Below are 27398 nucleotides of genomic sequence, written 5' to 3'. Positions count from 1 at the left end.
GATGGTGCTGAATCTGCCCCTAGAGGCATTAGGAAATGGAATACATTCTCTCCCTGCTGTCTTTCCTCTTCCAGTTAACTTGCAAGTCACATCTCCCATCATTAGTAAACACAACTAAAGGACTCAGCAGTGGCTTTGTGATTGCAAGTGTAGTTAACATTTTATCCCAGCTCTTTATCATCCTGTCCCTTCCAAGGCTTGTTAAATTTATTAAGTGGCTCCAGTTACTGATTCTCCTCATTTCTAAAAATGATCAGAATATCAGCACAGAACATATATCTGGGTTTGGTTCCAGCTTTTCTTATCTTTCCTGACAAACCACTCTCCTCCACACTTTTATCGCAGAAATATATGATTCTCACATGACATAATTCACATTCCTGTCTGGCCACATTCTTAGCTGAAAACATGTCATTTTAGGTTCTCACTTTTCCCTCCTTTCTGTCTTATCTAGCTTCTATCAACCCCTGCTTCTTGAAATTCTTTTCAAAAGACCCTGGGTCCTTTGGGCCCTTTGGGCAAAGTGTACCTGTCTGTGTCACTGAAGGAATCCTGCTAGGTTCATGTTAGTGGGTATTGCTGGCTATTATCTACAACATTCAGAAAACCCTCATGCAGCAGCAAAACTTAGAACTAATCTGGATCTTTTTTGAGGCTTCTCTTCATTTAGTATAGCAGAGCTTCTTAAACTGTGCCTCATGACCCTATATGGGGTAGCACAACTAAATGTGGGGGTTGTGAAAAATTTGGGTTTGATATCCAAGATAAAAACTACACACTCACACACACACACACACACACACACACACACACCCCTACACACGTACACATACACACTACTCCCCAATAGATTAATGGTCAAACAATTCTCAGAAGAACTGCAAAGTATTCACAACCACATAAAAATGCTCCAAATTACTGATTATAAGAGAAATATAAATCAAAACAACCCAGAGGTTTCACCTCACACCCTGAAAATTGGCAAAAATTATGGCAATAGTCAATGTTAAAAGGATTGGTAGAAAATAGACATCCCAACACATTGTTGGTGGAGTTGTGAAGTGAAACTACTATTTTGGGAAGAAACTTTATGCAAATAAAGTGACTAAAATTCCTATACTCTTTGAACTTTGATTCTGTTACTGGGGTTATACCCAATGGAAGTCATCAATAAGAAAAACGTCCCCATATACTCTAAAATATTTATAGTAGTACTTTTTTTGGTTAGCTATGAATTGGAAACAAGGTAGATGCCCATTGATTGAGGAATGCTAAAGAAATTGTGGTACATGAATATAATGGAATACTACTGTGCTATAAGAAATTGTGTGTGTGTGATGAATACAAAGAAGAAAGGAGAGATCTGTATGAACTGATGCAGAATGAAGTAAACAGAGCCAACAAAACAAATATATAGTACATAGTAACTACAACAATGCAAATGGAAAGAACAATGACACATCAAAAAAAATCAAAAGTAAATGTCACAAAATTAAAAGATCAAGTGGAACTTTAATGAAGAGATTAGAGAAAACATCCCAGACTTGCCCCCTTTGGGAAGGTAGGAGTTGCACAGCTGTTAAACATCGTATGTGTTTTCAGAATCTTTCAATGTATTGATCAATTGTGCTGACTCTATTTTTTCCTCCCTAAATAAATTTTATTTGTCATATGGGATAGCTCTTGAGGAGGGATCAGGAGAGGGAAGCATTGGATGTAATGGTGATATGATAAACAGAAAATATCAGTAAAAGCTTATTTTAAAAAGAAAGTATAATATAAATGCCATTGTTTATTATTATTATTATTGTTGTTAATTATTATTATTTAGTAGCATTTGACTTTCCTAAAGAGAGCACCATATGGATGGACATAATGATTAGAGTTCTCGGGCTGGAATCAGATTTTACATCATATTACCTTTTTCTTCTCCACCCCCACACTACTACAACAAACCATGCCCTCTGACTCCAAGTCCAATGTTCTTACCACTACATATATTGCATATATCATATCACATATATACATCATGTATATCACATATATCACATCATATATTGCAGGAAAGCTCTTCAGCCTTAGTTTCTGGAAGAAATGTAAAAGGCATCTGTGCTGAGCCTACAGGGAAGTCCCTAAGATGGGGCCAGGTATGTGATTATATCCAGTGTTTCTGCTACTAATGAATGGAGAGAAGTTGGCAAGGGTTACCATAAACCTGTGGTCTTTGGCCAAAGAACATGTTTATATTTTGGATGGGAACTGTGGTTTCATTGGTATAAGTAATTCCTACTAAGGACATTTCTTCTACCAATGCAGATCCATATCTGTTCTATAACTTAGAACCTTAGATCACTGCAGAGGACATAGAACTTGCCTGCCTTACCAGGGTCAGAGTCAGTATGTGTCAGAGCCAGAACTTGAACTGAGGTCTTCCTGATTCTGGGGCTATATCACATTTTTCCTAAGGCTGAATCCCCATATGTTATTGCACTCATGGGAACCAAAAGCCCCAAACAACTGTGTATAAGGTTTTTGTTTTGTTTGTTTATTTTTGAGACTGCATTTCCCTATTTTACCCAGTCTGTAAATGCAGTGCCCACTGCTATAAATAAATAATATTTATTAAAATGGAAGCTTTGACCTGCTCCATTTCTGACTTGGGTCAGTTCATCCCTCCTTGGACAGCCTGGTGTCCCTTCTCCTAAGGACTTCCTATGTTATGCCAATTAAACTACCATGGGAATATTTTACAGAGATTGAAAAAATAATAAAATTCATTTGGAAAAACAAAAGATCTATAATATCAAGGGAAATGATGAAAAAATAAAGGATAGAAGAAGACTAGCACTTCAAACTTGAAACTAAAAGAAGCAATCATCAAAACTATTTGGGAGGCAGCTAGGTGGTGCAGTGGATAAAGCACTGCCTTGGATTCAGGAGGACCTGAGTTCAAATACAGCCTCAGACACTTGACACTTACTAGCTGTGTGACTCTGGGCAAGTCACTTAACCCTCATTGCCCCACAAAAACAAAAACAAAAGAAAAAAATAATTGGTATTGGTTAAGAAATAGAGAGATCGATCAATAGAATAGACTGGACAAGTGACACTCAGAAACAATAGAACTAAATATGCCAGAATTTTATAAAGTGGACAACACAAGTTATTAGAACCTGACTTTGTGTGGACATTGAATCTTGGGCCCCCTGCAACTCAGAATTCCTGAATTCAAGTGACTCAAGAGCCTCAACCTCCTCAGCTATCAGGGATTATACAAATTAGTCTATGAAAAGTCTTAAAAAGACCTGAATGGGCTGCCACTGAACTATCATGGTGGTTAGATGGTACAGTAGATAGAACAGTGGACTTGGAATCAGAAAGACCCTAGTTAGAATCTTGTCTCAGATGCTTACTAGCAGGATGACCCTAGACAAGTCACTTAACCTGTCAGCCTCAGTTTCCTCATCTGTAAAAATAGGGATAATAGCATCTACATCACAGGATAGTTATGAGAAGCAAATGAGATAGCATCTAAAGTACTTTTCAAACCCTAAAATGCTTAAAGTTGTTGTCATTCAGTCATTTTCAATTGTGTCTAACTCTTTGTCACCCAATTTTGGGGGTTTTCTTAGAAAAAATACTAGCATGATTTAACATTTCCTTCTTCGGCTCATTTTACAGATGAGGAAACCAAGACAAATAGGATTAAGTGACTTTCCCAGGGTCACACAGCCAGCAAGTATCTAAGGTCTGGTTTGAATCCAGGAAGATGAGTCTTCCTGATTGCAGACCCTAAAATATATCCACTGCTCCACCTCATTGCCCTTAAAGTGCTAGCTATTATAAATATCATCATCATAATCATGACCTTCCTCTTTTTGTTCCTCACCATCATCATCATCATTGCACAAGAGTTTATCCAGGATGGACTGTCTCTGAGATGTAAGCATGGTGCCTACTTAGAGGACATATAGCTGGGTTCTCACAATAGGAGCACTGATTCCTAATGTTTCTAAAACGGCATTGGCACATACAGTTGACGTTGGATGATTAAATTTTCTATCAGATGCCCAAATATTAGCTTTCTTGACAGAGTCTCTACCCACAGATTGTAATATCTTGGAATTTAGTGAAAGTTGAACATCCTTAAAAAAACAATACCCAGCAGAATTTGAAATTGATTGAGCTTTCCTGGGCAGTCTTAAGATGCTCTAAGTTCTGATGGTCAGAGAAGAGAAGAATTATGGACTATCACACTCCCTCAAGATGGTGCCTCCAAGTCTCAACTGAGACTGCCTATAAGCATCACATTCTTTTTATGACGTAGTTTTTTCTGCAAGGCATGAATGAATTAAAAGCATATATTAAGCTTATTATTATATGTTAAGCATTATACTAGCCTCCAAGGATACAGATACAAAACCAAAGATAACTCCTGCCCTCAAAGAGTTTACATTCTTTTACACATTATTATTTATTTTTAAACATTTTTTTTAAGTTTTGAGTTCCAAATTATTTTCTTCCCATCCTTCCCCATTCCACTGAGTAGGCAAGCAATATGATATCAATTATGCATGTGAAATCATGCAAAACATATTTTCATATTAGACATATTGCAAAGAAAGCAAAAAAAGTGAAAAGATTATACTTTGGTTTGTGGTGAGAGTTAGTAAGTTCTCCCTCTGGAAAAAGATTCATTTTTCATCATGAACCCTACAGAATTGTCTTGGATCATTGTATTGATCAGAAAAGCCAAGACTTTCACAGTTGATCATCATTACAACATTGTCCTTACTGTGCATAATGATCTCCCATTTCTTCTTCATTTTGCATCAGTTTATATAGGTCTTGCCATGTCTTTCTGAAACCATCCTCCTTGTCATTTCTTATAGCACAATAGTACTCCATCACAATCATATGCCACAACTTGTTCAGGCATTTCCCAAATGATAAATATTCCCTTGAATTCCAATTCTTTGCTACCTTAAAAAGGCTACTATAAATATATTTTGTACATAAAATTTATTTTTCCTGTTCTTTGATCTCTTTGAGATACAGATCTAGTAGTGGTATTGCTGGATCAAAGGGTATGCATAGTTTGAGAGCCCTATGGTCAAAGTTCCAAATTGTTCTACAGAATAGTTGTACCACTTCACAACTGCACCAACAGTATGATGTACCTATTTTTCAACATCCCAACCAGCATTTAACATTTTCCTTTTCTATCATTTTAACTGATTTGAAAGGTGTAAGATGACACTTCAGAGTTGTTTTAATTCACATTTCTCTAGTTAATAGTGATTTAGGACCTTTTTTCATATGACTATTATACATAGCTTTGATTTCTTCTTCTGAAAACAGTCTGTTTCTATCCTTTGACCAGTTGTAAATTGGGAAATGGAAGAACTTACATTCTACTGGTAGTTTTTCTTCCACAAGTATCTCCCCACTCCAATCCAGTCTCCACTCAGCGGTCAAAGTGGCCTTCCTAAAGCACAGCTCTGACCATGTCATCCCCCATTTCTCAACAAACTCTGATATCTTCAGATCCTCCAGGATCAAATAGAAAATCCTCTATTTGGCATTCACAGCCTTTCAGAACCTTCCCCTTCCCCTTCCTTCCTAGTTTTCTTACACCTTACACACCCCTCATCTCTGTGTACTTTGTGATTCAAGGACACTGGCCTCCTCAGTATTCCTCAAACAACTATCTCCCAACTCTAAGCATTTTCACTGAATGTCCCCCACACCTGAAATGTTCTCCCTCTGCATCTCTACTTCCTAGATTCCCTGTCTTCCTCCAAGTCCCAGATAAAATGCCAATTTCCACAGAAAATCTTTTCTGATCCCCCACAATTCTAACGCCTTCCTTCTGTTGATTATTTCCAATTTGTTTGCAAGTTGTGTCCCCCCTTAGATGGTGAGCTTCTTGAGAGCAGGGACTATCTTTTACTTTTCTTTGTATCCCCAGTGCTTAGCACAGTGCCTAGCACATAGTCGTGCTTAGTAAGTGCTTATTGACTGTCAGTTTGTGGGTGACACTTTCTTGGACCACTGGACTAACAGAAGAGGTCCTCTTGATTGGCCACCAGTCACCTGATCTATGTCCATTAAACTTTTCCTTGTGGGATCACATCATAACCATTATGTGTCCATGAAAAACTCATGCTTTGCAGTTCTTGAAGTGAATATTTCAAATGGAATCTTTTCCATCACTAAGCAGAAGCTGATAAAAGTATTTACAAAGTCCAAATTTCAAACAGTAAAATTTTTTTAGAATGAAAAAAAAATCAAACAGTATAGCACAAGAGGATGGTTATGCTGAATTTCAACAACATAAATTACCTTTCAAATGTGGTTTTTAAGTCTGTAGTATTTATACTTCTCCCATTATTAAAAGTTTAAAATTACATTGAAACTTTTGAGATATCCTATATATGTAAATTATGTTCTGAAATGCTTGAGATACAAAGACAAAACTGAAAAGGTCTCTTGTTGAGAGCTTATATTTTAATAAAAGGATTGAATACATGCACATATAATTTAAAGTATACATGCTATTAAAATACAAAGAAATTTCAAAAGGAAAAATGTAATTAACTCTAGGGATTAGGAAAGACTACATATAGGACATGAGTCATACTTTGGAGGAAGCTAAGGGTAAAAACTGAAAGATCCCAACAAATAAATAAGCATTTATTAAGCAACTACTATGTACCAGGCACTGTGCTGGAGATACAAAGATTGGTGAAAACAGCTCCAGCCCACTTGGAGCCCACAATCAAATAAAACAACATACAGAGAAGTGGAGGGAGAGTATTCCAGGCATGGAAGAACACTTGAACCAAATCATGGAGGCAGAAGATGGAACACTCTGTACAGGGAATAAGCAGTAGACCAGTTTGACTGGAACAGAGAGTGCATGACAGGGAATAATATAAAATAAGACTGAAAAATGGGGAAAGATATTTTACTAAGGTAATAGGATCAGATTTGTGTTTCATAAAGTACAATTTATCATTTGTGTGAGGGATGAATTGTAGAAGAGACTAGAGGCAGAGAGACAAATTAGAAGTCTATTGCAATAATCCAGGCAAGAGGTGATTAAGGCTTGGAATAGGTAGAGGTTATATGAGTGAAAAGAAGGGGATAGATTTGAAAGAAGTTGAAGAGGGCAGTATGAGAAAATAATGGGACTTAGCAGATGCCATGGGGCCCCACCTGAAGATTGATTTGGAATTGATTGAATTGGGTGAGACTGAGATATTGACTGAGAACCTACTTAAGGTTGATTAAACCGAGACCACATCTGGCTGGCCCTGAGTGGGGTGTTGATCTCAGTGGCTGTGGACAATAACATCAACACGAGACCACCCTCAACCAATCAGCTTGAAGGACAGCCCCTTCTGGGGAGGGAGACAGGAAGTAGGAAGGGAGGTTGGCTCCCCAGCTCTGGTTTGGTTTTTGTTTTCTGTTTTTTGTTTTTTTCATTCTGGGACTTTGGGTTGATGGCACAGAGAGAGGAAAGAAGATAGGCTTTTCTTGCTTTACTGTACTCCATGTGTTATCTTTACTCCTTAATAAATGCTCAAAAACCGAAACTTTCACTGAATTTATCAGCAAATCTTAGCTAGTTTCCCCAAAACAACTGGGAGGGGGCAGGTAAGGACACCCATTAGATTTTAAATGTCACAGCAGGATTAACAAGACTTGGCAACTGATTGGATATGGTGGGAGTGTGAGAGAGTAAAGAACTGAAGATGACTCTGAGGCTGAAAACCTGTGATTGGAAGGATGTGTCTTCAAAAGAAATCAGGAAGTTTGGAGGAAATATGGGCTTTGGGGAAATTTACTAAGTTCTGTTTTGGACACAAGACAATGAATCTGGAAAGAACGTTAGAAGGCCATCTAGTCCAAACCTCTTATTTTACAGATAGGGAAACTGAGACCCAGTGAAGTTAGGAAACTTGCTAAAGGTCACACAGGTAGCAAGCATAAGAGGTAGAATTTATCCAAGTCCCTCTGATTTCAGAGCCAGTGCTCTTTCCATTGTAACAAAGGTTGAGTTTAAGATATCTATAAAGACCTTAAGGTGGAAATATACAGAATTGAGGAATATAGGGATCATAGGACCTTAGATAGAACTGGAAAGGACCTTAGAGATCATATATAACTCCTTTATTTTACAGATGGTGAAACTGAGGCAGTGGACAACTAAGTGACTTACTCAAGTTCACCCAACAAGTGACTTACATGAGATAGGATACAACTCAGTTCTTCAGATGCCAGGTCCAGCACTCTATCTGCTGTGCCACCTAAACTTTCAGGCTAAGGTCTATCAATTCTTCAGGTATTAGAAGCCTTCTGCTTCTAATATTCCTTGTAAAACCTTGGAGCATTTCAGCAGATGAGTGAGGGGCACTGCCAGAGTGAAAACCTTCTGATAAGGGACTTAAGAGCATTCCCCAAGGACAAATTATGACTACAGGTTTGGTGGGTAGGGGGTGTCAGGTATCTCCTGTGGCAGTATAGCTTCCATCTTCCCGGCCTCCATCTGGACTTCCTGCAAGCTTATTAAGTGAGGCAGAAGTAACATCTCCTCCTCCTCAAATAGATATTTCTGCAATTTGGCCAATATCTGGTGTTGGCACAAGCCCTGGAGGACATCTTGGACCAATTTAGTATCCTATGTTGGACCCTAGGAACAGATGAGGCTATCGTCAGTATAAATAACTATGCTCTGTTCCAGCAGGGCTTGGAATGCTGAGTTCATTAGCCTCTGAAAGAGTATGATGAGAGCACTACACAAGCCAAATGGCTTCATCATTGCCTTTCTGTGTCCATACAAGGTTGTATGCTTCCCCACCCCTCATCTAGTGAATATGCTAGTTGTTTTGTTTTTCTAAACCTTCACTCAGGACTTATGATATCGCTGCCAACTAGTTTGTCAAGTCAGGTGTTTATGTTAGCAAGCCAATGGTCTTGTATGCTGATGACATTGAGTATAGTTATGGCCAAGTCATAATGTTCTACTTCTTTGGAAAAAATATTAGCAGTAGTACTCTAGTCAGGGAGATGAAAGGTAAGGAACATATTTTTTAGTTATCTTTCAAGAATAAGAATAAGGTCCCTCTCTCTGGAATAGTACCACTCAACTGGAATTGGGGCTTCTAGAACTAGAGTCATGCCACACGTGAAAGTTCATCTGTCAGTACGCATTTATTAAGCACATACTCTGTACCAAGCACTGTGCTAAGCACTGAGGATATGAAAAAAGGCAAGATACAGTCCCTGTCCTCAAAGAGTTCATGATATGATGATGTGGGGATGCAACATAACAACTATTATGTTCTATAACAGTTCTATAGTGTAACTTAATAATCCTTGACTATCAGAAAGCCAGTATCTTCTATGGGATAAGATGAGATGTAAAATTATTTAAAGCAAATACTTTCAAAATTTTATTAAAAAAAAACTATGTACGAATAAGATATATAAGGCTTCTGAGGGGCCAGTTTCCGTGCCTTAGGTATGCTAAGTGCAATCTAATAATCCCAGTATTTTTGAGTAAGGTGAAAGTCCCAGTACTTCATCACTTCTCTTGCCTCCACCATACAGTGAATGAGCAGAAAGCTCCCTGTGGAGGGGTTGGGAGAAGACTGGAGGGCCTGGCACAGAGTTGACCTTTGACAGTCCTTCCAGCTTTTGGTCTATGGTCTTATGATTCTATGATTATTATCCCCCAGATGAGGTAGAGAGGATCTTTTAGGAGCAAATTGAGTCCTTTGTCCCCTCCCCCAGTGGAGCCAAGGTTATTGACTAATAAATTTCCTGACTCCAGCAGTGGCAAGATAGTATTGTAACATCCACCAGCTCCACTGTGACCTTTAGCCAGTGTTAGCCATGGGATGCTCTTTCCTGGAAAATGAGACTCTACCATACCTGTCCATGATGAATTATCCTAGTCATTGCTACTGACCTACCTATTCTTAACTGGTAATTTATCACTGCTGGTATCAGAGAATTCTCTGGGTAGCAACCTTGGTTCTAAGGGTGACAGTGAATGGAGGTGAGGAAGATGAGTCAAGAGGCTATTTGAGCTCCTAAAGGAATCGCTCTACCTTATTGCAGGGCTATTCACCATAAGATCACAGCTTTACAGACCAAGAGGTAAAAGGAACCTCAGAGATCATCTAGAACAACCCCCTCATTTTATAGATAATAATAACAAGGCCAAGACTGGGGGTAATTTGACTTGCCCAGGGTCACCTAAGTAGAAAGGGTCAGAGGCAGGACTTTTATCCAGCTCCTCTAATTCCAGAGTCAGTGTTCTTTCCACTGAACCACAAGAAAATGAAATAAACAAGGACCAAATTGGCCCAGGCTGTTGGAAATCCTGAGAAGAGGAGGCTCATGAGTGCATGAATGAGAAATTAATTAATTGCTTATTGTGTGCCAGGAAGAAAGGAAGGAAACAAGTGTAACACAGACCACTTGGCTTCCACTGCCTAAAGGTTGGTATGTTACATTTTACTCCTCTCTCAGGGTTCTCCCATACCCTTAAGGAGATTTGAGGGATCTGGGTTCTCTGACATTAGCTCCAGCTCCCACTGATAATGTTCCCTGAGTTCTAGCAGGTCATCCCCTACCCCTCCATATCCATTTAGCCACTAATGGTCAGATTTGCTTTTTCAAGGAAATATTTACTCAATGATATAATCAGAAAAATATAAACATACTCCCCTTAACCCATAGGAGGCATAATCCCCCTCTTCTCCTACATTTCTATCCCTGAGGAGTGGAAGATTCATTTCACAGATTATGTTGGTTCCCATAGAATATGGTCCCAGTTTCAAGACTAAACTCCCAACTTGGGCTTTAGTCTAGGCACACTGGCTTCTTGGGCCTTCCATCCTGAGCTGGCTGGCTGGGTGGACTATCCCTCTTTCAATCCTGGCTCCAAGGACATCATTTGAACTTCTGGGTCTGGTGGGGATCACCTCTGATATTTAAAACTAAAGACAAATAACACAGAATAGAAACAAACACCACCAGACTAATTTCTTGGAACTGGACAAAAGAAAGAGGGCAGTAGAATGCTCCCTTCTCACTGATTTAGTTCATGGTACCCATAGTGTGGATGAACTGGGATCTTTAGTCTCTGGGTAGAGCAAATAGGAGTGCTACAGAAAAAGCAAAGGAGAGATTCAGTCTTACTAGTTTTAAAGATGCAGGCAGTCAATCAAAAGAAGTTACCCTCCCCCACTGATGTGGTAGGGGATGCAGTGGGTTTCATGTTAGATAAACTGGGCATGCTCAAAAGGCCCCCAAGGGTATCTCCATGTAGAAGAACTGGGCACTCCCATAGAAGTCTGGGTTATAGAAGAATTTATTAAGTTTTTCTATGTGCCAGGCACTGTGTTAAGCACTGGGGATACCAATACATGCAAAAAAGAAAGATACTTCTTGTCCTCATAGAAGCTTACATTCTAATGAAGATAGCATGATAGGATGGAGGGGCAGGGAAGGTACTCAGATATAGTAGGACAGGAATAGAGTTGGGAAGGAAATGCAGAATATCCTAGGCCCACAAAACAGAGGCTCAAGGAGGAACTTAGCAGTAGGAGAAGGGAGCAAGCCTTACGAGAAGGAAGGTCCAAATTGAGAAGGCCACAGGAGTAGTTTGGATATTCCAGGCCTAGGAGACCCAGTCACCAAGGGACATTCCAAGAGGAGACAGTTTGGCTCCAGAAGCCAGGAGCAAGTCTGGGAGGGAAATTGTGCAAAGTGTTGACAGTACAAATACAAGACTTGAGATAGCTTCAGCCCCCTAAGAGTTTATGTTCTAAGAGAGGAAGATAGCATATAGTGGAATAGAGTCCAGAGAAGGCTGTTTTGGGCTAAGAATTCATAGAGCTAGAGAGTGGAGCCATCAGGGAGTTGACTGGTATGTCCTTTCTAGGGAAGGTTTCAGAGAAACCTGGGAAGACTTATATGAACTGATGTAGAGAAAAGAAAGAAAAAGAAGAACAATTTATATAACAATAACAATATTGCATAGACAACTTTGAAAGACAAGAATTCTGATCAATGTAGTGACCAACTAAAATTTCAGAGGCTTAGTAAACATGGTACCCACCTCCTGACAGAGAGGTGATAGACTCAAGGTGCAGAAGAAACCATATATTTTCATATGGGCCAACAAGGAAATCTGGTTGAGATAACTATGTCTGTTTAAAAGGGTTTTGACTTTCTTTATCAGTTCATGCAAATGGAGGTCTCTGAAATCATCCCTTTAGTCATTTCTTAGGGTACAATAATATGCTATTACATTCATATACCGAACTTATATAGCCATTCCCCAATGGATGGGCATCTTCTTTAGTTTCCAGTTTTTGCCACCAACCAAAATAAAAGCTATAAATATTTTTGAATGTATGGTTTCTTTTCTTCTGCCTTTGATCCCTTTGAGGGATGGGCCTAACAGTAGTATTGCTGGGTCAAAGTGTACACACAAATAGTCATGAATGTTTTTTCTTATATCAAGTCTAAATCTGTCTCTTTTCAAATTCTACCCATTATTTCTGGTCCTGCTTTGCCCTCTGAGGTTCATTTCCCACCTCCAAAGAACCACAAGGCTAATGTCTTTTCCACATAACCCTTTCAGTACTGGAAAATAGTCACTGGATTCCCCCTTCAGACTCACCTTCTGAATCCATAATTCCTTCACCTGGGTCTCGTACTGGATGGTCTCCAGTCTTCTTATTGGTCACCTTTGTTTGTATTCACTTCAGTTCATCTATACCTTTCTGAAATATGATGCCTAGAGCTAAACCCCAGGCATAGTCTGGCCATAACTATCATCTCCTTGATTCTGAAAGCTATTGTGTTTGTTGTTGTTGTTGTTGTTGTTTTTTAGTGAGGCAATTGGGGTTAAGTGACTTGCCCAGGGTCACACAGCTAGTAAGTGTTAAGTGTCTGAGGCCAGATTTGAACTCAGGTACTCCTGGCTCCAGGGCTGGTGCTTTATCCACTGCCACCTAGCTGTCCCAAGCTATTGTTTTCTACTGGAGCCTAGGACACCATTCGCTTTTTTGGCTAACATGAGTTAGCAAAACACTTCCACTCTAACCTACAGATAAAAGTATACTGCCTATAAATGCATTAGAACCCTAGAGATACAAATTCAGAGCTGTCTAACAGAGAGGGAGATTGTACCTCCCCAGGACCCATCACTGTTCTCTTCCTCACTTGTGGGAGGGCAACTGCTTTTGTTTCAGAAGAATCCTGAGAAGTCATTCCTTCACTCAGAAACATCACACACACACACACACACACACACACACACACACACACACACACACACCCCTTCCTCCCAGGAAATGATTCTGTTCAAGCCACAGAAAATCTAATTTGCTGTTTTTCTTTGGTCTCTGCTTTTGTTATGTCACTAAAACTGACTTTGCAGTGAAAAGCCCACCGGACAGATTCCCAGTTTGAGTTTTCTGGAAACATCACCCCCTCCTGCCACACAGGCAGACACTTCTTAAAGAAAGAAACTAAATCAGACTTTCAATTTGGGAGAGAATCAATTGGCCCATGGATATGACTGATGTGTCATGTCAGGATCCTTCCCAGAGGCTCTTCTGCTACAACTCACACAATCTATGCCTCCTGCAGTCTGACCCTAAAGCAGGCACTGCCACAGCCCAGGGAACAGAAGGGAAGGAGTAGACTCTGACTAAAGACTTTTCTTGTTTCTAAGGAGAAAAAGATTCTTGTTCACTCGACCAATTAAAGCAGAAACACAGAGTGTTTTAGGGAGATGGTTTTAAACACTGTCTAGTCCAACCCCTCTTATTTTATAGAGAACTAAAATGGATTAAGGTCATACTGTACAATGAGTCAATAGAAATCACAGCTAGGACCCCAAACTCCTGATTCCCAGCTCCTTCTCCCCATTGTCCCACACTCATCTGAAGCTCCTTTGAGAAGTATGAGGTCACAGAGGAGCATACATGGTTTGGAATAAAAATTGTTACTTGAGTGGAATTTCCCCAAACATGGCCATAGATTTCCAACCTTGTGAGCAAGAACTTTGTTATATTCAAGGCACAGGTACATCAATTTAGGCTTAGAAATTCATCGATACTGGGGCAGCTATGTGATACAATGGATAAAGCACCAGCCCTGGATTCAGGAGGGCCTGAGTTCAAATAGGACCTCAGACACTTGACACTTACTAGCTGTGTGCCCCTGGGTAAGTCACTTAACCCTCATTGCTCTGCAAAAAAAAAAAAATTTTAAAAGAAAGAAAAAGAAATTCACCAAAGCTTTTTCTATTACCTATAGGTAGAGGCCTGGGATCTTTTATACAGCAGGGCTATATACATATATGTATATATACATAATATATACATGATATATGTGTGGATTAATATATAATACATACTTACATGGGTAATGGTTGTGACATGGGGATAATAGGGTAGGGGGTTTGGGTAGGAGTAGGGGTTTGGGGTCCTTAGGAATTCCTCTTTAAAGAATTACACCCTTGGGGCAGCTAGGTGGCACAGTGGATAGAGCACTGGCCCTGGAGTCAAGAGGAACTGAGTTCAAATCTGACCTCAGACACTTGACACTTAACTAGCTGTGTTAACCTTGGGGTTGCCTCACCAAAAAAAAAAAAAAAAAAAGAATTACATCCTCTTGCACACAAAAGCAATTAGAATAAGATAGTAATTTATTTAGGGGCAGGAAAACCAAGAGAGAAATCACTGGACTTCTCATTGGGAGAAAGGCATGGCACAGAGCGTGGCTCTGAGATACCAATCTTCTTGAGCAGGAGACCAGCAGGTACTTTTATAGAGGACTGATGGGGGTGACCATCTGACTGTGGAAAGTTCCCTTAGTGAGGGAGGACCATCTCCCACTGGTGGTGGCTGGGGGAGTTGGGTGAGGGGTGGCTGCAGATCTCTCAAGCCATCTCTCTACGCAAAGGCAGCAGCCACACCCGAACTTATCTCCCCTGGGGTGAGGGAGACTGGAATGAAGGGTGGAGGTCCCTGAGCTAGCTCAGTTAGATCAGGTTCATTCATTCCATTAGTCTCTTTAGGTGTGTCTGTCTTTTGGCTTAGTTTCTCAAGAAGGTTCTTTGATGTGCCCCAGAAAACTTCTGGGGTGCTCTGGGCCCATAACAGTTGGACACGTAGACCAAGGCTATATACACATGGATTAGTATGTAATCCACGCATATATATACACATGTGCACATATATTAATTGCATAACAATATATGTATATAGCCTTGCCCGATAATGAATCTATATATGTATGTATAGTAAGTGTATTTATTCACATATATATATTTGTGTATATAGTATATTTGTGAGGGAAAAATCCATCCTCTTCTCAATAATTCTCAGGAACTCAGCAGTGAGGTGTCAAAGGCTCTTTATTTCATTCTCATGAGAAGGAAGCACCCTAGTGTGCAGCTAGTGGGTGCCCAGAAAGGGGGCTCGAAGGCTGTTTTATACCCTAGTCCCTAATGTGAATGGACCCTCCCCTTTTTCATCACTGGTCCGATTATTCAAGGGTTGCAATCTACACACAAAAACTAGCTAATCAGAACGCAGTATTCCCACGCTTCTTCCTTTTATGGGCATAACTCAGGAGTGGACCTTATACTTCCTTATATGGATACAACTCTGGAGCAGACCTTATTGAGACCAGGGCTCCTTGAACCATGTGATTGTGTTAACCTGAAGGGGAGGAGGAGATCTGAGACCTTTGTCCTACAAACAGGTCAAGAGGAGTATGACTGACTGTTATGTCCACTGTTAAGGACTAAAATTCTAGCTAGTCTGTCTAAAATATCTAATGAGTGGTCGCCAATAAATTATAAGCTTTAGCAAGAGTTAGACTTTTAAGCATTTATTAAGGAGAATAAGAATTTGGTAAAGAGAGAGAAAGGCCTAGATTCCTATCTATTAAAGGGAGAGCACATTTCTAGCTCCCTTCTCCACCAGAGTCCAGAGGAAAGAGCGCGAGACTGAGCACGCCAGTCTCTTCCTTCCTCCTCCCACTCGCCCGCGTCACTTCCTCATGCCAAAGAAAAGACTCCTGGTCTTGCCCTCAAAGACCTTCCCTTCATGGGCAGAACTCTTCTACAGTAAGTCTCCAGCAGGTGGCGTCATTCCAATCATTACACCACATTGAGAGGAGACAACTACCCATTTTCTCACAATATTAAACAAATATGTATATGTATATATCCTTGCCATATAAAAAAGCCCAGCCTTCCACCTATATCATAGAAATAGGATTGATGAGTTTCTTGTCATGTATACATATGTGTATATATTTATATATATATATATATATGTGTGTGTGTGTGTGTGTGTGTGTATTGTATGTGTATATGTATACATATTTATTGGGAACATCAGAGTAGGATGTATGTGACTGGAAGGAAAGGCAAAGAGATTAAATGCTTGCATCCTTCAGACAACTGTTCTTTTTCTTTGTTCCTGTGGTATTCTTCAAGATGTATAGTCATAGCTCCTCTCCATGAGGTTATTTAGTAGAAAGAGTACTAGATTTGGAGCCAGGAGACTTGAATTCAGACCTTCAGCTCCTTGACTAACTGTATGTATGACGCTGGGTAAATCACTTCTCCTGAGGGCCTCATTTTCCTCTTCTTTAAAATGAGAATGAGGAGTGATCACATTTAATGATCTTTAAAGCACCAGTTCCAAAGCCTATTATCCTGTAACACTCTCTCCTTTCATCTTCCTTTATCCCCTCACATCTGCCTCACTGCCTCTCCTTTCAAGGAATACCAGAATGTAAAGGCAAGGATCACCTCTCTCCCCCAAGCAGAGGATTTCTCATATTCACCCTGGTATTGGCCCTGGCCCCTACCCAAGGAGATCAAGATTTTCTCTTCTTTATTCTCAGAGTATAAAAGGCCACTCATAGTGGCCAAAGTTCTAGACCTGGAGTCAGGAAGATCTGGATTCAAATCTGGGTTCAAGTCTCTGATATTCACTAGCTGTGTGGCCCTGGGCAAGTCATTTACCTCTCTCAGCCACAGGAATCTCTAAAAACTCTTACTAGTCAGGTCTTGATCTAATTCAGTGGAGGGAGTTCTTAGACTGACAAATTATAGGTCTTTGACATACTAGGCCATGTTCCAACTTGGACATGCCAGGAGTGAGAACAGGGAGAAGAAGAGCAGTCCTGGAGCCAGAACCAACATCTCCATGGAAAGTAAACTGTTCCAACCACATCCTGAATAGTGAAGAGGCTTAATGGGGCACTTGGGCAGAAGACTGCTTAGATTTGTCCTATACTGGCTTACTGCCAGGCTTTTAAAGGATTTTGTCTTTGATGAGATCCCTAGGTCAGATGACATTTCTAGTCCATTTCTTTTTTTTTCTTTTTTTTTTTTTTAGTGAGGCAATTGGGCTTAAGTGACTTGCCCAGGGTCACACAGCTAGTTAAGTGTTAAGTGTCTGAGGCCGGATTTGAACTCAGGTACTCCTGACTCCAGGGCCGGTGCTCTATCCACTGCGCCACCTAGCTGCCCCTTCTAGCCCATTTCCTGTGGGGGAGCAAGATAGAAGAAAGAAGGATTCAGAGCCCCTGAAGTACAATTTTCATAGTCTCCTCTATGTTCAATTTCTCTTTCAGAAGAGACTTCCAGAGAGGGCAGGGAAGCCAGGATCGGAGGATTTGGAAGACATCTTCCTTCTGTACCGATATGGGGTTGGGACATTTCAAGCACTTTGGGACTATTGAAGTTTAAACTGGTCTACTAGCTAAGGGACAGACACACCTTAAGAAGTAAGGGAGATAAGCCCATTAGGCATGGCTGTTGCCTGATCAGCTGGAGCCAAGGGACAGAGATAACTCCAGAAGTCAGGACTACCACCCCTCACTCAAGCTTTCCCCACCCCCAAAGGGAACTTTCCATTATCAGCTGGTCACCCTATCCTCCCCATCTACCATCTATAAAAGTTTTTGTCTTTCTTCTGTTCATAGAGAAATGTGTTTCAGAGAATCATGCCTCTAAATCATTTTCCCATAAAAGATTTTTATTCTAATTGGATTTGTGTTTGAGAAGATGTAAAGAGGAATACCTAAAGGGGCAGCTAGGTGGTGAAGTGGATAGAGCACTGGCCCTGGAGTCAGGAGGACCTGAGTTCAAATCTGGCCTCAGATACTTGACACTTACTAGCTGTGTGACTCTGGGCAAGTCACTTAACCCCAATTGCCTCACCAAAAAAAAAAAAAAAGAGGAATACCTAAGGACCCCCACCACCACCACCAATTTCCCCATGACAAAGAACAAAGAAAGCAGAATCAAACTTATAACACATAATGACCATCTGAAAAATTATAGTGGTCAATTCAAATAAGGACACAAACTAAAAAAGTAGGGGATAGTGAAGCAAATAAAATATTACTACAAGTTTGTTTTATAATATATCAGAAGAGGGGCTGGACCTATGATGCCATTGATATGAACAACTTCCCAGGTAAGAAAACTCTCTTCCAATGCATGTCAGCAACTTCTATAGGTCAAGATCCCAGAAAGTTACCTAGAGCATGGAGAGGTAACATAACTTGCCCAAGGTCACAAAGCTAATAGGTCTAAAGTAGATGCATGATATGACACTAGGTCTTCTTTACTCTAAAGCCAGCTCCCTATTCATTAGGCCACTCTCCCTTTTATTTCCATAGCATCAAAGAGTAAAAAAATCGACATAATTTGATTAACAAGCAAATTTGTAAATTGTACAAATTGTATAAATATATATAAATTGTATAAATTGTGTAAATATATATACTACATATTCTTAGATACACACCTCTATGGGGCATGTAGGTGGTGATAAAGCACTGGCCCTGGATTCAGGAGGACTTGAATCCAAATCTGGCCTCAGACACTTGACACTTACTGGCTTGTGTGACCCTGGGCAAGTCACTTAACCCTCATTGCCTTGCCCAAAAAAAAAAAGAAAAAAGAAAAAAAGATACACATATCTATGCTCATACATTTATTTATGCATTTATATACACACACCTATTTTTTTCCCTTCAGGAAACTAAATAGCTTAGAGTTTTTGTCTTTGTGAATAATTTTATTCATTATTTTATTAATTTGTTCATTTTATGTTTATTAAGTTTATAATTAAATTTTATTTTAAAATAAATTAATCTTCCTGAATTCTATAGGCTCTTTGTGTTACTTCTCAAGCATCTGTGGGGCAGAGCAGAGGAAGGAAAAAGAGGACAAAGAAATAAGCCAGTAAAGATGGGTAGCAAAGATGTAAGGGGCTTTTAAAACATTAAAGCCTATTACGGGGTTAATATGGGGCCAGTATCTAAAATAAAAGCAATGATAAGATTAAGCCATTACCCAGAAAATCCAATAAGTAAAAGTAGTTATTTAAGAGAAAAGACCGTTGAGTCCCTGCTACAAATAAGATTGTAGTGGTTTTAAAAGTCATGTGGTTATAGGGGAGTCTTGAAGTGACTGAAGGGAGATGCTCTGGGTCATAGAATGAAGGATTTTACCTCTAAGACTTTATCGGGACACTAGAAATTCCAGCTCACCCAGCTCTAGTTCTGAGCCTTGTGTGCAGGGGCAAATAATCTAAGGTAAAAATGTAGGTGCTATGCTGAAGTCAATTCAACAAGGCTCTCAAACCTCTCTGTGTGGCTAATCCTTTGCATACAACTCCCTTGTTTTGAATGCTGGGCTTGGAGTCAGGAAGACCTGAGTTCAAATACAAACTCTGACCCTTCCTACCTGTGTGAGTCTTTTTTTTTTTTTTGGCTTGGGTAATGAGGGTTAAATGACTTGCCCAGGGTCACACAGCTAGTAAGTGTCAAGTGTCTGAGGTCGGATTTGAACTCAGGTCCTCCTGAATCCAGGGCCTATGATTTATCCACTGTGCCACCTACTTCCTCTTTTTTTCTCTTTTTTCTTTCTTTCTTTCTTTACTGTTTGCTTCAGTTTCCTCAACTCTAAAATGAGGGTAATAATCACACCTACCTCCCAGGGTTATTGTGAGGATCGAATGAGACAATATTCATAAAGTACTTAGCTCAGTGCCTGACATACAAAAAGAAATTTAGTAAATGCTCGCTTCCTTGTTCCTTAGACTGTAAAACTTTCTTGAAGTCAGAATCAAACCTTCTATTTTTCAGATACCCCCACCCCCAGCACATGGTTTTGAATGGTGAACATTGTGAATATTGTTACATTACCAAACCACTCACATTAATGCTCTGAGTTTGGGTTGATCTCTATCACCCCTATTCTTTGTGCTCTCTTTTCCATTCAGGGACTTCTAGGGAGTCAGAACTAAGCTGTTCAGATAAAGCAACTAACACTAACTCTATCATTAGTGTTCCCAGACTTGAAGCTGCTCCACAGGGAGGTCCCTAGGACCAGTGTATCCTCCGGGTCAATGGCTGCACCTCTTCCCATCCTTCTACTAATCAAGACACCTTAGGGACAAACCCAACCGTCTCAGGAGTCATAGCTGGAGGGATGGGGTGAGGGACAGTTAGGAATGGGGCTATTCTTCCCCATTCTCTACACTTTCACATGATGATCCCATGGATTCAATGATCATCCCTTTGCAGATGACTCCCAATTTCTAAATCCAGCTTTAATTTCCTCTGGAGTGTTAGTACCACAGCACCAAATGCTTATTGGAAATCTCCCCGTATGTTCTACAAGCATCTCAAAAACCCAACATATTCAAAATGAAACTCGTTATTCCCCCTCTTCCAATCCTGTCCTTCCTCCCAGTTTCCCTTTTCTATTCAGGGCAGCATTATCCATCCAGTAAACCAGGTTGGAAGCCACACTATCAATATTTACTTTTTCATCTCTTGCACTCCCCCCTGTCTAATTAGTTGCCAAGGCTTATTGCTTGTACATCCATAATATTTCTCACACTCATAGCCTTTTCTCCACCCACATGGCCTCCACCTTAGTTCAGGACCTTATTGTCTCTTGTCTAGACAACTGCAACAGTCTCCTCATTGGACTTCCAAATTTCAGTGATTCTTCTAATCCTTCTGCCCATTGTTGCCAAAGTAATCTTACTAAAGCACTAAAGTCCGACTATACCATTCCTCTACTCAACTACCTTCAGTGGCTGCCTACCCTCTCTAAGATACTTTAACTCCCTCTAAGATACTTTAAGGGAGCTATTCAAAGTGGTTGGCACCAGTGGAGACACAGGAATTTCCCTACAGGGAAATGTTGGCGTAAGTCTCTGTTATTGGAAAATACAGATGATCTCCAGAACAGAAAAGAACAGGGCTCTGGAAATCAGTGATTTAAAACAATGACAACAACAACAACAACAGCCAACCCCCTCTGGGGCAGAGTTCTTTAGATTTAAACAAGCTCTTTCACCTGAGCTCATCAAGGACAGAGAAGAACTTCAGGCCAAAAGTGAAAATGGAATTTCTGTACATTATTCAGGAAGGAATTGCTGTTACAACTGAAGAAAGCTACTGCCTTCTGCTCCTGCACTCATGCCTACCTGTTGGGTTTCATCTGGGGAAGGGATTTTTCATCTTTGTATAAAGTTTGCCTCAGTGCTAACACCAAGGCCACTCACTGTCAGCTTGTTCATTTGCTACACTAGGGCAAGGCAAAGCTTCCAGGAGAAAGATTACCCTGCATTTCCCTCAGAGAACAGAGTATTCTATTGAAGGGGGGAAAAAAAATGAGCCTCCAAAGAGAAAGGTTCTGGAAATCGTTTTAGTGCCAGAGAAGTTGCTTTGACAACCAAAGCACCTTGAAGCTGAGGAGAGGCAAGTGTGGTCTTCCTCTCTAAATCCCACTTTTCCCTTCATCGGATTGATTATAATAATGGTCACAGGTACCACCTCATTGTTTCTAAATTGGATAGTATTCAGACCACCGAGAAATCGATAGACCTTTTCGTCCATGCGCTGACACTTTTTAAAAAATAGTATTTTATTTTTCCAATTACATGTAAAGCCAGTTTTAACATTCTATTTGTATATAAAATTTTGAGTTCGAAATATTCTCCTTACCTTCCTCCCTCCTCTACCCCCCCCCTCCCAAGAAGGTAAGCAATTTGATATGGGTTATGCATGCAGCGGCACTTTTGATTCACACAGAATCACAGAATCTCAGCATTGGAATGGACCTCAGAGGCCACCAAGTCCAACCCACTTTTTTTTTTTACAGGGCAATGAGGGTTAAGTGACTTGCCCAAAGTCACACAGCTAGTCAAGTGTCTGAGGCCAGATTTGAACTCAAGTCCTCCTGAATCCAGGACCCATGCTTTATCCACTGTGCCACCTAGCTGCCCCCCCCAACCCACTTTTAAGCAAAAATCCTCTTTACAACCTGTGCATCTATCCAACAAAAGGACCCCCCCAAGATTCTATTTGAAGACCATGGGTGAGAGGGAACCCATACCACCTGAGGCAGTCCATCCCCATTCTGAAAAGATCTAGTTGCTAGGAAGCTTTGGGGGGGGGGGTCTCCCTCTCCCCTTACATTATCTAAAGTTACCTCTCTGCAACTTCTACTTATTGCCCTCTGGAGCCAAGCAAAGTAAATCTAGCCCCTCTTTCATGCGATGTGATACCCCTTCAAAAACTTGGATATAGCATTTATGTGCACCAAGCCATCTCTTCTCCATGCTAATTACCCCCTAGGTTCTTCAACCAGTCTTCATGATTTTGAGATACTTTGCCCTCCTATTGATGCTATGGTCTGCTCATCCTCCTTAAAATTCAGAGCCCAGAACTGAACACTATATTTGAGATAAGGCTGGGTAGATATGGCCCAAGAGAACAGAGTAACAACAGGACTATCACCTCCTTCCTCTTGGACCCTATATATCTCAACACAGCCCAAGGTTGTAATTGATTTCTCTACATTTCCTTTTCACTCTCAGACCTTTATCTTATAAACTGCTATATAGCTACTTATCTCATTTTGTTTCCCCCATTAGAATATAATAAGCTTTGGGACAGCTAGGTGGCACAATGGATAAAGCACTAGCCCTGGATTCAGGAGGACCTGAGTTCAAATATGGCCTCAGACACTTGACACTTACTAGCTGTGTGACCCTGGGCAAGTCACTTAACCCCAATACCTTCACCAAAAAAAAAAAAAATATAATGAGCTCTTTTAGGAGAAGGTCTGTCCATTGTTTTTAGGTCCCCAGCACCTGACTTAGATTAAGTACTTAATGAATGCATGATAATTCATTGATTGATCTCCCCTATCTTGTATTAATAAAGGTTATTTTTAATCCAAGTATAAGACTTCACATTTATTTCTATTAAATCTGATATTATTAGATTCAGTTCAAGGTTCTGTCCTGTCATCATCTTTCTTTTTCTTATCGAAGATGGAATTTGGGATAACACTTTCTAAATCCACAAGATAACATTCATTCTACAAGGAGTAAAACAATAATGAAGACAATAACACAAACTTTAATATTTCAGGGTTTGGGGGGGAGGACAATGATGATTAAGTGACTTGCCCAGGGTCACACAGCTAGTAAATGTCAAGTGTCTGAGGCCAAATTTGAACTTAATTCCTCCTGAATCCAGGGCCAGTACTTCATCCACTGTGCCACCTACCTGTCCCAAACTTTAATATTTCAAAGTGCCTATCTCACAACAACCTTGTGAGTGAGGTAGATAACACAAGCATTATTGTCTCTATTTTTTTACTTTTTGGGTGTGGTGTGTTCTTCCTCAGTAAAGAATCACAACTCATTTATTCAGTCTCATCATTCATTCACTCAATAATCTCATCAACCGGATTATTGTCTATACAGTCCTACTAATAGGAGCTATCCAAAGTGCTGACAATATTCTGCAGCTTCCTTTGATACTTCAAAGGTATCAGTACAGCCCAGGTTGTTTATCTGTTATGCTTCATTCTTGCTACACTGGCATTATCCCATGCTTAAAATGTCTTCCCTCCTCATTTCAACTTCCTGGCATCCCTGGCTTCTTTCAAGTCTCAGCTAAAATCCTCCTGCTACAGGAAACCTTTTCTGATCTCCCTTCATTCTAGTACCTTCCCTCTGTTGATTATTTCTATGTGCCATGTATATGTACAAACAAGATAGGTAGATATGGATATATCTATCTTGTTTGTACATAATCATTTGCTTATTGTCTCTACTAATAGACTGTGAATTCCTTGTGAACACGGACTATCTTTTTTTCTTTCTTTGTATCCCCAGCACTTAGCACAGTAACTAGAATATGGTAGGTACTTAATGCATATTTACTGATTAACTGCATGTTTCGTTCACCTGTTTTTCTAATACTTGTTTTATATTTTAGGAAAAAGAACCTCAAATGGGAAGTGGTTTTTCAAGGATCATAAAAATAATGAATCAAAGCTAGGACTTGAACCCATGTCCTTCTAGCATCCAGGACCAGCTTATCACTAATCAGCTGTCACCAGTTATCTCTCCACTTTTCCTTATTACTCTTCATCATCTCCATATTTACTGCCCGCCAAATTCAGTCATCTAAAGTCTCATTAACATTAAAGCTCAGAAGGGATTTAGAAACTATCTAGCCCAATTCCCTATTTGTTCTGGTGGGAAAACTGAGGCCCATTTCAAGGTCACCCCCAAAAGACTTGGCAGTAATTAGTTTAATTAGACCATTCTAATTATTGGACTAGTGGGGCAGCTAGGTGGTGCAGTGGATAGAGCACCTGCCTTGGAATCAGGAGGACCTGAGTTCAAATCCAGCCTCAGACACTTAACACTTACTAGCTGTGTGACCCCAGGAAAGTCACTTAACCCCAATTGCCTCACTAAAAAAAAAAAAACCTAATTATTGGACTAGTTCAAATTGAATTATTTATGTCCTTGAATTCAATAAGCACAGACCCTGCCTTCAAAGAATTTGTGATCTAAAAGGGGAGATGCAGCCTACCTAAACAAGATAGAAGATAGAATGTGTTTGGGGCAAAGTAGAGATTGACAAAGTGGCTGAGGGGTGGGAGTGAAATGAGAGAAGTGAGGCTCAGAAAAACTAAGTGATTTACCTACAGTAAATGTAGGCAATATGATCTAAACTGAAGTCTCCTGGTTCATTGTTCTTTCCATTATGCCACAGGGCTTCTTTCAATGAATGCATCTGTCAACCAAAGTTCTACCCTGGCATTCAGGACTAGCCAGGCAAGACCTCATGAGAGAACTTGGAATGAGCCTTGATTTTCCTCTGTCTTGAAAAATTCTAAATCCAGAAGATGATGTGCTCTCCTGCAATCCACCCAGCAGGACATATACTTTTGTGCCCTTTCATATTTAAATGACAAAGCTTCTCTCCAAGGAAAAAAGCCTTTAAGACATTTGGATTTCCAGAGTGTAACAATTGGAGTGATGTGACCTGCTGGAGAGTTACTGTAGGAAAGCTCCGCCATGAGGAGCAGGGGTCTGAGGGCAAGCCATGTGGCTTGGGAGGTCAGTTCCTTGGTGTCAGGAAGTGACATTTAATGTTTCCAGAGGCTTATGGGACAAAGAAGGGGTGAGGCTCTTTCGCTCTCTTCTCATGAGGACCTTGTGGAGAGTGGACTTAGAAATGCTGGCTCCTTGAGATAGATAGCTGAATCTAGGTCTCTTTCTCTCTCTCTTCACCAAATTCTTATGCTCCTTAATAAATGTTTAAAAATCTAAACTCTCGCTAAAGCTTCTAATTTATTGGTGACCACTTATTAGATTTTTAGACAGTATAGCTAGATAGCAACTCTATAAGAGAAAAGCTATCAGATCACTTGTTGATAGCCATGAAATGTCCAGCATGAGGGACATAGGTTTTTTAATTTTGTTATTAAAAAATATTTCCCTTAAGATCAAGGAGCCAGAGGTGTGATTTTCAAGATGTCAGCCATTTTATTTATTTCTATTTTTAAAAATTCATGGGGGCAGCTAGATGGTGCAGTGGATGAAGTGCCGATCCTGGATTCAGGAGGACCTGAGTTCAATTCTGGCCTCAGACATTTGATACTAGCTGTGTGACCCTAGGCAAGTCACTTAACCCTCATTGCCCCACAAAAAAATCATTTTTGTTTAATTGTTTTTTTTAATTAATTTTATTTTTAAATTTTGAGTTCCAAATTCTCTCCTCCCTCCTGCAATGAAATATCAGTTATATGTGTGAAATCATGCAAAACATATTTCCATATTAGTCATGTTGCAAAAAAAGCTAGAAAAAATAAAGTGAAAAAAGTATGCTCCAATCAGTATTCAGACTGCATCTGTTCTTTCTGTGTAGGTGGATAGCATTTTTCATCATTAGTCCTTCAGAATTGTCTTGGATCATTATATTGATCAGAGTAGCTAAGTCTTTCACAGCTGATCATTGTTACAATATTGCTGTTATGGTGTACAATATTCTCCTGGTTCTGCTCACTTCATTTTGCATTAGTTCATATAAATATTCCCAGGATTTTCTGAAATCATGCCCTTATCATTTCTTATAGAACAATAATATTGCATCACAATCACATACCACAGCTTATTCAGTCATTCCCCAATTGATGGGCATTCCCTTCAATTTCCAATTCTTTGCAACTACAAAAAGAGCTGCTATAAATATTTTTGTATATATACGTCCTTGGCCTTTTTCTTTGATCTTTAGGGGGCACATACCTAGCAGTGATATAGTTTTATAGTCCTTTGGGCATAGTTCTAGATTGTTTTCCAGAATGACTAGACCAGTTCACAACTTCACCAAGAGTGCATTAGTGTTCCAATTTTTCCACATCCTCTCCAACATTTATTTTCCTTTTCTATCATATTAGCCAATCTTATAGGTGTGCAGTGGTACCTCTGAATTGTGTTAATTTGCATTTCTGTAATCAATAGTGATTTCATATGACTACAGAAAGCTTTGATTTCCTGTTTTGAAAACCACCTGTTCATATCCTTTGACTATTTATCAATTGGGGAATGGCAGTCTTTTTATTTAGAATCAAAATAAAACAAACTCCTATGCTATGTGATTTCTTCTGAAGGCACTAAGTCTATCTTGTGTCTGGTGCCTACTTCAGAAAAATGACCCAATGAATTTCCAGACCTTCTGTTGTCTCTAAGAAAAAATATTTCTCAGCCTGGCATTTAAAGCCCTATACAGTCTGTCTCTAACATGTCTTTCCATCCTTATTTCATATTCTCCAACCTGGCATTCCACCTCCTATCTCTGAGTCTTTGGCCAAGCTGTCTCCCAAGGTTAGAATTCATTAACCTTCTCATCCCCACCTCTTAGAATCCTTAGCTTCCTTTCAGGCTTATCTTGGGTACCACCTCCTATGTGAAGCCTTCTCTGATTGTCTCAGTTGT

This window comes from Dromiciops gliroides, chromosome 2 (assembly GCF_019393635.1).
Source record: "Dromiciops gliroides isolate mDroGli1 chromosome 2, mDroGli1.pri, whole genome shotgun sequence".
NCBI lineage: Eukaryota > Metazoa > Chordata > Mammalia > Microbiotheria > Microbiotheriidae > Dromiciops > Dromiciops gliroides.
The sequence above is the reverse complement of the archived record's forward strand: the minus strand, read 5'-3'. Positions refer to the sequence as shown.